General features: G+C 41.0%; 1 protein-coding gene across 4 annotated transcripts in view; it reads right to left on the bottom strand.

Annotated features, from left to right (window-relative positions):
- Positions 1 to 12,386, bottom strand: part of LOC119534302 (gamma-secretase activating protein) — a 120,564-nt gene that overhangs the window by 67,546 nt on the left and 40,632 nt on the right. The window lies entirely within an intron of this gene.

The raw sequence follows: 12,386 nt of genomic DNA on the forward strand, positions 1-12,386 counted from the left end.
TGCCCAAGAACACAGCATAAAATCTGTAAGTAAAACCTGCAGAACCAGGTCGGGAGACCCCCTCCCCCATAGCCCGAGCTGCGGAGCCGCGTGGTGCCACAGAGAAGCTCTCTCCCAGCAAGGGAATATAGCTCAGCTGAGCTCCAACTGGGGTTTTAAGTAGCGAGTGTGAACTGCTCACTACAGGTACGCAGCCCCAAAAAACAGACAGAGGCTTTGGGTGACGACTGACCTGGGAGAACCGGAGGGTCGCCTTGGACTGGGTCTGAAGGGGACTATCTGTTTCTTTTTTGGCTCAGTGGAGAAAGCCCCAGTCATTTTCAGTTTCCAGGGCTGTGACTCAGGGAAGGGTGCAGATACCACAAGCAGAGAGTGAGACCATTGAAATGCTAATGACCTCCACCTGAGGGGTCTGTCTTCTCTAGGAGGAAAGGGGTGGGGCCCTTTCCATTCAGAACCAGACCCCAGAGCGTGGGGGAACACGGCCATACCTCCTCACACTAGTCAAGAATTATAGGCTAACAGGCGTCACCTGCTGGGCAGAAAAGCACAGTGACCAGAGGCATCAAAGGGTGGAGCAATTTTCTAAGACACACCCGCAGGGAAACCAGATACTGAATATTTCTTCCCTCTGGGACCTGAGTCTGTTCTGGTCTGAGAAAACCTGATTTGGATAACCAAGGAAACCATGCCTAGACAACAGAAAATTACAACCTACACTAAGAAAAACAAAGTTATGGCCGAGTCAAAGGAACAAACGTACACTTCAACTGAGATACAGGAATTTAAACAACTAATGCTAAATCAATTCAAAAAGTTTAGAGAAGATATTGCAAAAGAGATAGAGGCTGTAAAGGATGAACTGGACATGTATACGGCAGAAATCAAAAGTTCAAAAAACCTACTAGTAGAATCTATGGAAATGAAAGGCACAACACAAGAGATGAAAGACACAATGGAAACATACAACAGCAGATCTCAAGAGGCAGAAGAAAACACTCAGGAACTGGAGAACAAAACACCTGAAAGCCTACACGCAAAGGAGCAGATGGAGAAAAGAATGAAAAAATATGAGCAACGTCTCCGGGAACACAAGGATGAAACAAAGTACAATAATATACGTATCATTGTGTCCCAGAAGGAGAAGAGAAGGGAAAGGGGGCAGAAGCAATAATAGAGGAAATAATTAATGAAAATTTCCCATCTCTTATGAAAGACATAAAATTACAGATCCAAGAAGCGCAGCGTACTCCAAACAGAAGAGATATGGAGAGGCCTACGCCAAGACACTTAATAATCAGATTATCAAATGTCAAAGACAAAGAGAGAATCCTGAAAGCAGCAAGAGAAAAGCAATCCATTACATACAAAGGAAGCTTAATAAGACTATGTGCGGATCTCTCAGCAGAAACCATGGAGGCAAGAAGGAAGTGGTGTGATATATTTAAGATACTGAAAGAGAAAAACCACCAACCAAGAATCCTGTATCCAGCAAAGCTGTCCTTCAAATATGAGGGAGAGCTCAAAATATTTTCTGACAAACAGACAATGAGAGACTTTGTGAACAAGACACCTGTCCTACAGGAAATACTAAAGGGAGCACTACAGGGTGATAGAAGACAGGGGTGTGTGGTTTGGAACACAATTTTGGGAGATGGTAGCACAACAATGTAAGTACACTGAACAAAGGTAACTATGAATACAGTTGAGAGAGAAAGATGGGGAGCATGTGAGACACCACAAGAAAGGAGGAAAGATAACGACTGGGACTGTGTAACTTGGTGAAATCTAGAGTATTCAACAATTGTGATAAAATGTACAAATATGTTCTTTTACGAGGGAGAACAAGCAAATGTCAACCTTGCAAGGTGTTAAAAATGGGGAGGCATTGGGGGAGGGATGCAATCAGCATAAACTAGAGACTGTAACTAATAGAATCTGTGTATCAATCCTTTGTCTTCCAGGCCTGATGAAGTGGCAGCCCCACACCTTCTAAGCACTTGCACAGCAGCCATGCTCTTCCTGAACACTGAGATGAAGGCCCCACTCTCTCCTAATGTGTCTGTTTTGAAACTGTTATGGACCCCAGAAGGGCCATGATCTTTTAATCCAATCTGGGAGCAGACTTATTAGTCCTTTCATTTGGGTGGAACTTTAGGTTGTTTCATGGAGATGTGACCCACACAACTGTAGGTGAGACCTTTAGATTAGATCATTTCCATGGGAGGTGTGGACTGCACCCATTCAGGGTGGGTCTTAATTAGATCACTGGAGTCCTTTAAGAGAGCTCAAGGAGAGCAGAGAGCAGAGAAAAGCTGAGAGAGATGTTTTAAAGAGAAGCTAAGATACATAATACAGAATTTGCTCCAGGAGAAGCTAAGAGCCAACACCAACCCAGACACTTGGAGACACAGAGAGAAGAATGTTTAGAGATGCTAAGCTAAGAAACAAAGCCCAGAATTTGCAACAGAGAAGCTAAGAGAGGACACCCGCCCCCCCGTCCCCCCCACCCCCCCCCACCCCCAGACACTTAGTTGCTTAGGAGCTGAAGAAGCTGAAAGAGACAAGCCCAGAGACATTTTGGAGAAAGCCATTTTGAAATCAGAACCCAGGAGCAAAGGACCAGCAGATGCCAGCCACATGCCTTCCCAGCTAATAAAGATGTTCCAGATGCCACTGGCCTTTCTTTAGTAAAGGTATCCTCTTGTTGATGTCTTAGTTTGCACAATTTTATGGCCTTAGAACTGTAAATTTGTAAGCTAGTAAATCCCCTCTGGTATTTTGCATAACAGTAGCTCTAGTAAACTGGAACACCTAGCATTAGGATGGCAGCTGAGCTCTCTGTGAATGCTGGGGCACAGGCCCCACCATCTCTGAGCACTGGGGTAGTGGTACTCTCCTTGAACAAGGGCACAGGCCCAACCCCTCCAACCTCCAAGATGGACCCACCCTTTCCACACATGTGAGTGGGCCTGCTCTCTTGACCCCAGGAGACATTTTCAGTTCAGGCCTTTATTTCCCTTGTCTGCTTCTGAAGTCATTCTTCCTTTAATTCATCCCTTCTCTGTCCCTTTCAGTCCAGGCTGCCAGTGGTTCTGCTCATATACATTTTGCAAAAACCTTGCCAGTTTTGCATAAATTTCAAGCAAGTCCAAACCATCAGACAATAGAATGTTCCATAGATCCTTCCTGTATAACTGCATATCCAATCCTGACTTCCACTGAAATGGCTAACTGGATTTATATTTAGCCTCATCTTCTTTAGCAAAGCATTGTTCAGTTAAATCCTCACAAGGAGACCCGTTCTCTGGGGACTCACTTCCTGAAAGCTCAGGGAGGTCCCTGATAGAACTGTTTCTGGTCCTAGCATCACTGCACACTATCCGGATAGGCCATGAATTTTTAAAATTATTAATTGCTTGTTTTCTTGTGTTTAACAGTTTAATCCTCAATTTGTCTCTTATTTCACTATAAGCTGCAAGGAGAAACCAGTCTGCACCTTCCACACTTAGCTTGGAAATCCCCTCTACTAAGTATCCAAGTTCATCACTGTTCCGATTTGCTAATGCTGCTGTTAAGCAAAATACCAGAAATGGATAGGCTTTTAAAAGGGGGTTTATTTGGTTACAAAGTTACAATCTTAAGGCCATAAGTGTCCAAGGTACATCAAAAATCAAGTACCTTCACTGAAGGATGGCCAATGGCATCCGGAAAACCTCTGTTGGCTGGGAAGGCATGTGCCTGGCATCTGCTCCAGAGTTCTGGTTTCAAAATGGCTTTCTCCCAGGATGTTCCTTTATAGACTTCAGCTCCTCAAAAATGTCACCCTTAGTTGCTCTTGGGGCACTCCAAAGCCATCTCCAAAATGTCTCTGTAAGCTGCAGTTCCTCTCTCAGCTCCTGTGCATTCTTCAATGTGTCCCTCTTGGCTGTAGCAAGCTCACTCCTTCTGTCTGAGCTTATATAGTGCTCTAGTAAACTAATCAAGTCCTACGCTGAATGGCCAGGGCCACACCTCCATGGAAATTATCTAATCAGAGTTATTACCTACAGCTGGGTAGGTCATATCTCCATGGAAACACTCAAAGAATTACAATCTAATCAACACTAATATGTCTGCCCACACAAGATTGCATCAAAGATAATGGCGTTTTGGGGGACATAATACAATCAAACTGGCACAATCACTTTCAAGTTCTGCCTTCCATCCAACATCAGAACTCATTTTGCCAAGTTCTCTGCCACTTTATCACAAGGATTGCCTTTCTTCCAACTTCCAATGACAGTCATCATTTCTTTCTAAGGCCTACCAGAAGTACCTTTAACATCCATAGTTCTACCAACATATGTTCATGATGAATTATGTATTCTATAAGATGAAACAAACACTCTATAGCCCTTACTATTCTTCCAGCTTCTGTCCAATTCCAAAGCTATTTCCACATTTTTAGATATTTGCAATAGCAGCATTCAATTGCCAGTACCAAAAACCGTCTTAGTTTCCTAATTGCTAAATCAAATACCATACAATGGGTTGACTTAACAACAGAAATTTATTGGCTCACAGTTTCAGAAGCTAGACGTTTCACTTCCTCCTGGGATTGGTGTCTTCTGGCTGCCTAGTAATCTGCAGGGTTCCTTGGCTTTTCTGTTACATGGCAATGCACACGGCAGAATCTTCTCCTTTCTCTTCCAGTCCATTGATTTCCACCTCCTGGCCGCTCCCTGTGGCTTCTCTCTCCCTGACTTTCACTCTGCTTCTGAGGGACTCCAGTAGTCCAGATTAAAGCCCAACCTGATTCAGCTGAAGTACACCTGAACTGAAGCAACATCCTGAAGAAATCTTATTTACAATGAGTCCACATCTATCAGAATGTGGACCAATACCAAGAATATGTCCAAACTGGGGTACACAACTCAATCCACCACACCTCTCATTTATTATGATTCTTTTTAAATACATACATGAAAGTTTTAGTTACTCCTCCAGGAAAGTAGGTAGAAAGCCAGGAACTGCGTGGACTGGACACCACAGAGCAATCTGTCTTTGGGCATACTTCATACAACACTCATGAAAATGTCGAACTGCTGAGATCAGTGAAATCTCCCAATACAGAAAGCTTCAAAGAATTGCAATTTGGGCACGTCAAGTCAAGAGCAGAACTAAGAGAGCTCTGAGACAAAACGCAATAATCCAGTGGCTGAGAAAAGTCACTAAACACCACAACTTCCCAAGAAAACGGGGGTGTCCGCCCACAGCCACCATCCTGGTGGACAGGAAACACTCCTGCCCATCGCCAGCCCCATAGCCCAGAGCTGCCCCAGACAACCCAGTGTGACGGAAGTGCTTCAAATAACAGGCACACACCACAAAACTGGGCGTGGACATTAGCCTTCCCTGCAACCTCAGCTGATTGTCCCAGAGTTGGGAAGGTGGAGCGTGTGAATTAACAAAGCCCCATTCAGCCATCATTTCAGCAGACTGGGAGCCTCCCTACACAGCCCAGCAGCCCAGAACTGCCCTGGGGGGATGGCACTCACCTGTGACATAGCACAGTCATCCCTCAACAGAGGACCTGGGGTGCACAGCCTGGAAGAGGGGCCCACTTGCAAGTCTCAGGAGCCATACGCCAATACCAAGGACTTGTGGGTCAGTGGCAGAGACAAACTGTGGCAGGACTGAACTGAAGGATTAGACTGTTGCAGCAGCTTTAAAATTCTAGGATCATCACGGAGATTTGATTGTTAGGGCCACCCCCCACCCCGACTGCCCAGAAACACGCCCCACATACAGGGCAGGAAACACCAACTACACATGCAAGCTTGGTACACCAATTGGGCCCCACAAGACTCACTCCCCCACTCACCAAAAAGGCTAAGCAGGGGAGAACTGGCTTGTGGAGAACAGGTGGCTCGTGGACGCCACCTGCTGGTTAGTTAGAGAAAGTGTACTCCACGAAGCTGTAGATCTGATAAATTAGAGATAAGGACTTCAATTGGTCTACAAACCATAAAAAAACCCTATCAAGTTCAGCAAATGCCACAAGGCCAAAAACAACAGAAAATTATAAAGCATATGAAAAAACCAGACGACATGGATAACCCAAGCCCAAGCACCCAAATCAAAAGACAGAAGAGACACAGCACCTAGAGCAGCTACTCAAAGAACTAAAGATGAACAATGAGACCATAGTACGGGAGATAAAGGAAATCAAGAAGACTCTAGAAGAGCATAAAGAAGACATTGCAAGACTAAATAAAAAAATGGATGATCTTATGGAAATTAAAGAAACTGCTGACCAAATTAAAAAGATTCTGGACACTCATAGTACAAGACTAGAGGAAGTTGAACAACGAATCAGTGACCGCGAAGATGACAGAATGGAAAATGAAAGCATAAAAGAAAGAATGGGGAAAAAAATTGAAAAAATAGAAATGGACCTCAGGGATATGATAGATAATATGAAACGTCCAAATATAAGACTCATTGGTGTCCCAGAAGGGGAAGAAAAGGGTAAAGGTCTAGGAAGAGTATTCAAAGAAATTGTTGGGGAAAACTTCCCAAATCTTCTAAACAACATAAATACACAAATCATAAATGCTCAGCGAACTCCAAATAGAATAAATCCAAATAAACCCACTCCGAGACATATACTGATCACACTGTCAAACATAGAAGAGAAGGAGCAAGTTCTGAAAGCAGCAAGAGAAAAGCAATTCACCACATACAAAGGAAACAGCATAAGACTAAGTAGTGACTACTCAGCAGCCACCATGGAGGAAAGAAGGCAGTGGCACGATATATTTAAAATTCTGAGTGACAAAAATTTCCAGCCAAGAATACTTTATCCAGGCAAAGCTCTCCTTCAAATTTGAGGGAGAGCTTAAATTTTTCACAGACAAACAAATGCTGAGAGAATTTGCTAACAAGAGACCTGCCCTACTGGAGATACTAAAGGGAGCCCTACAGACAGAGAAACAAAGACAGGACAGAGGAGACTTGGAGAACAGGTTCAGTACTAAAGAGATTTGGTATGGGTACAATAAAGGATATTAATAGAGAGAGGGAAAAATATGGCAAACATAAACCAAAGGATAAGATGGCCTGATTCAAGAAATGCCTTCACGGTTATAACGTTGAATGTAAATGGATTAAACTCCCCAATTAAAAGATATAGATTCATAGAATGGATCAAAAAAAATGAACCATCAATATGTTGCATACAACAGACTCATCTTAGACACAGGGACACAAAGAAACTGAAAGTGAGAGGATGGAAAAAAATATTTCATGCAAGCTACAGCCAAAAGAAAGCAGGTGTAGCAATATTAATCTCAGATAAAATAGACTTCAAATGCAGGGATGTTTTGAGAGACAAAGAAGGCCACTACATACTAATAAGAGGGGCAATTCAGCAAGAAGAAATAACAATCGTAAATGTCTATGCACCCAATCAAGGTGCCACAAAATACATGAGAGAAACACTGGCAAAACTAAAGGAAGCAATTGATGTTTCCACAATAATTGTGGGAGACTTCAACACATCACTCTCTTCTATAGATAGATCAACCAGACAGAAGACCAACTAAGGAAATTGAAAACCTAAAGCAATCTGATAAATGAATTAGATTTAACAGACATATACAGGACATTACAATCCCAAATCACCAGGATACACATACTTTTCTAGTGCTCAGAGGAACTTTCTCCAGAATAGATCATATGCTGGGACATAAAACAAGCCTCAATAAATTTAAAAAGATTGAAATTATTCAAAGCACATTCTCTGACCACAATGGAATACAATTAGAAGTCAATAACCATCAGAGACTTAGAAAATTCACAAATACCTGGAGGTTAAACAACACACTCTAAACAATCAGTGGGTTAAAGAAGAAATAGCAAGAGAAATTGCTAAATATATAGAGACGAATGAAAATGAGAACACAACATACCAAAACCTATGGGATGCAGCAAAAGCAGTGCTAAGGGGGAAATTTATAGCACTAAACGCATATGTTAAAAAGGAAGAAAGAGCCAAAATCAAAGAACTAATGGATCAACTGAAGAAGCTAGAAAACGAACAGCAAACCAATCCTAAACCAAGTACAAGAAAAGAAATAACAAGGATTAAAGCAGAAATAAATGACATAGAGAACAAAAAAACAATAGAGAGGATAAATATCACCAAAAGTTGGTTCTTTGAGAAGATCAACGAGATTGACAAGCCCCTAGCTAGACTGACAAAATCAAAAAGAGAGAAGACCCATATAAACAAAATAATGAATGAAAAAGGTGACATAACTGCAGATCCTGAAGAAATTAAAAAAATTATAAGAGGATATTATGAACAAATGTATGGCAACAAACTGGATAATGTAGAAGAAATGGACAATTTCCTGGAAACATATGAACAACCTAGACTGACCAGAGAAGAAATAGAAGACCTCAACCAACCTATCACAAGCAAAGAGATCCAATTAGTCATCAAAAATCTTCCCACAAATAAATGCCCAGGGCTAGATAGCTTCACAGGGGAATTCTACCAAACTTTCCAGAAAGAACTGACACCAATCTTACTCAAACTCTTTCAAAACATTGAAAAAAATGGAACACTACCTAACTCATTTTATGAAGCTAACATCAATCTAATACCAAAACCAGGCAAAGATGCTACAAAAAAGGAAAACTACCGGCCAATCTCCCTAATGAATATAGATGCAAAAATCCTCAACAAAATACTTGCAAATCGAATCCAAAGACACATTAAAAAAATCATACACCATGACCAAGTGGGGTTCATTCCAGGCATGCAAGGATGGTTCAACATAAGAAAAACAATCAATGTATTACAACACATTAAAAACTCGAAAGGGAAAAATCAATTGATCATCTCAATAGATGCTGAAAAAGCATTTGACAAAATCCAACATCCCTTTTTGATAAAAACACTTCAAAAGGTAGGAATTGAAGGAAACTTCCTCAACATGATAAAGAGCATATATGAAAAACCCACAGTCAGCATAGTACTCAATGGTGAGAGACTGAAAGCCTTCCCTCTAAGATCAGGAACAAGACAAGGATGCCCGCTGTCACCACTGTTATTCAACATTGTGCTGGAAGTGCTAGCCAGGGCAATTCGGCAAGACAAAGAAATAAAAGGCATCCAAATTGGAAAAGAAGAAGTAAAACTGTCATTGTTTGCAGATGATATGATCTTATATCTAGAAAACCCTGAGAAATCGACGATACAGCTACTAGAGCTAATAAACAAATTTAGCAAAGTAGCGGGATACAAGGTTAATGCACATAAGTCAATAATGTTTCTATATGCTAGAAATGAACAAACTGAAGAGACACTCAAGAAAAAGATACCATTTTCAATAGCAACTAAAAAAATCAAGTACCTAGGAATAAACTTAACCAAAGATGTAAAAGACCTATACAAAGAAAACTACATAACTCTACTAAAGAAATAGAAGGGGACCTTAAAAGATGGAAAAATATTCCATGTTCATGGATAGGAAGGCTAAATGTCATTAAGATGTCAATTCTACCCAAACTCATCTACAGATTCAATGCAATCCCAATCAAAATTCCAACAACCTACTTTGCAGACTTGGAAAAGCTAGTTATCAAATTTATTTGGAAAGGGAAGATGCCTCGAATTGCTAAAGACACTCTAAAAAAGAAAAACGAAGTGGGAGGACTTACACTCCCTGACTTTGAAGCTTATTATAAAGCCACAGTTGCCAAAACAGCATGGTACTGGCACAAAGATAGACATATAGATCAATGGAATCGAATTGAGAATTCGGAGATAGACCCTCAGATCTATGGCCGACTGATCTTTGATAAGGCCCCCAAAGTCACTGAACTGAGTCATAATGGTCTTTTCAACAAATGGGGCTGGGAGAGTTGAATATCCATATCCAAAAGAATGAAAGAGGACCCCTACCTCACCCCCTACACAAAAATTAACTCAAAATGGACCAAAGATCTCAATATAAAAGAAAGTACCATAAAACTCCTAGAAGATAATGTAGGAAAACATCTTCAAGACCTTGTATTAGGCAGCCACTTCCTAGACTTTACATCCAAAGCACAAGCAACAAAAGAGAAAATAGATAAATGGGAACTCCTCAAGCTTAGAAGTTTCTGCACCTCAAAGGAATTTCTCAAAAAGGTAAAGAGGCAGCCAACTCAATGGGAAAAAATTTTTGGAAACCATGTATCTGACAAAAGACTGATATCTTGCATATACAAAGAAATCCTACAACTCAATGACAATAGTACAGACAGCCCAATTATAAAATGGGCAAAAGATATGAAAAGACAGTTCTCTGAAGAGGAAATACAAATGGCCAAGAAACACATGAAAAAATGTTCAGCTTCACTAGCTATTAGAGAGATGCAAATCAAAACCACAATGAGATACCATCTAACACCGGTTAGAATGGCTACCATTAAACAAACAGGAAACTACAAATGCTGGAGGGGATGTGGAGAAACTGGAACTCTTATTCATTGTTGGTGGGACTGTATAATGGTTCAGCCACTCTGGAAGTCAGTCTGGCAGTTCCTTAGAAAACTAGATATAGAGCTACCATTCGATCCAGCGATTGCACTTCTCGGTATATACCCGGAAGATCGGAAAGCAGTGACACGAACAGATATCTGCACGCCAGTGTTCATAGCAGCATTATTCACAATTGCCAAGAGATGGAAACAACCCAAATGTCCTTCAACAGATGAGTGGATAAATAAAATGTCGTATATACACACGATGGAATACTACGCGGCAGTAAGAAGGAACGATCTCGTGAAACATATGACCACATGAATGAACCCTGAAGACATAATGCTGAGTGAAATAAGCCAGGCACAAAAAGAGAAATATTATATGCTACCACTAATGTGAACTTTGAAAAATGTAAAACAAATGGTTTATAATGTAGAATATAGGGGAACTAGCAGTAGAGAGCAATTAAGGAAGGGGCAACAATAATCCAAGAAGAACAGATAAGCTATTTAACGTTCTGGGGATGCCCAGAAATGACTATGGTCTGTTAATTTCTGATGGATATAGTAGGAACAAGTTCACAGAAAGGTTGCTATATTATGTAACTTTCTTGGGGTAAAGTAGGAACATGTTGGAAGTTAAGCAGTTATCTTAGGTTAGTTGTCTTTTTCTTACTCCCTTGTTATGGTCTCTTTGAAATGTTCTTTTCTTGTATGTTTGTTTTCTTTTTAACTTTTTTTTTCATACAGTTGATTTAAAAAAGAAGGGAAAGTTAAAAAAAAAAAAAGAAAGAAAAACAAGGAAAAATAAAAAGATGTAGTGCCCCCTTGAGGAGCCTGTGGAGAATGCAGGGGTATTCGCCTACCCCACCTCCATGGTTGCTAACATGACCACAGACATAGGGGACTGGTGGTTTGATGGGTTGAGCCCTCTACCATACGTTTTACCCTTGGGAAGACGGTTGCTGCAAAGGAGAGGCTAGGCCTCCCTATATTTGTGCCTAAGAGTCTCCTCCTGAATGCCTCTTTGTTGCTCAGATGTGGCCCTCTCTCTCTGGCTAAGCCAACTTGAAAGGTGAAATCACTGCCCTCCCCACTACGTGGGATCAGACACCCAGGGGAGTGAATCTCCCTGGCAACGTGGAATATGACTCCCGGGGAGGAATGTAGACCCGGCATCGTGGGATGGAGAACATCTTCTTGACCAAAAGGGGGATGTGAAAGGAAATGAAATAAGCTTCAGTGGCAGAGAGATTCCAAAACGAGCCGAGAGGTCACTCTGGTGGGCACTCTTACGCACACTTTAGACAACCCTTTTTAGGTTCTAAAGAATTGGGGTAGCTGGTGGTGGATACCTGAAACTATCAAACTACAACCCAGAACCCATGAATCTCGAAGACAGTTGTATAAAAATGTAGCTTATGAGGGGTGACAATGGGATTGGGAAAGCCATAAGGACCACACTCCACTTTGTCTAGTTTATGGATGGATGTGTAGAAAAATAGGGGAAGGAAACAAACAGACAAAGGTACCCAGTGTTCTTTTTTACTTCAATTGCTCTTTTTCACTCTAATTATTATTCTTGTTATTTTTGTGTGTGTGCTAATGAAGGTGTCAGGGATTGATTTAGGTGATGAAGGTACAACTATGTAATGGTACTGTAAACAATCGAAAGTACGATTTGTTTTGTATGACTGCGTGGTATGTGAATATATCTCAATAAAATGATGATTAAAAAAAAGATAAAAAAAATAAAATAAAAATAAATAAAAAAATAATAAATACATACATGAAAGCTTATCTAATGTCTAAAATCCACACCAAATTGTAATCTCTATAGCAAAAAAAGATTGGGTCAGTTTTGT

Source organism: Choloepus didactylus, chromosome 5 (assembly GCF_015220235.1).
Source record: "Choloepus didactylus isolate mChoDid1 chromosome 5, mChoDid1.pri, whole genome shotgun sequence".
NCBI classification, from domain to species: Eukaryota; Metazoa; Chordata; class Mammalia; order Pilosa; family Megalonychidae; genus Choloepus; species Choloepus didactylus.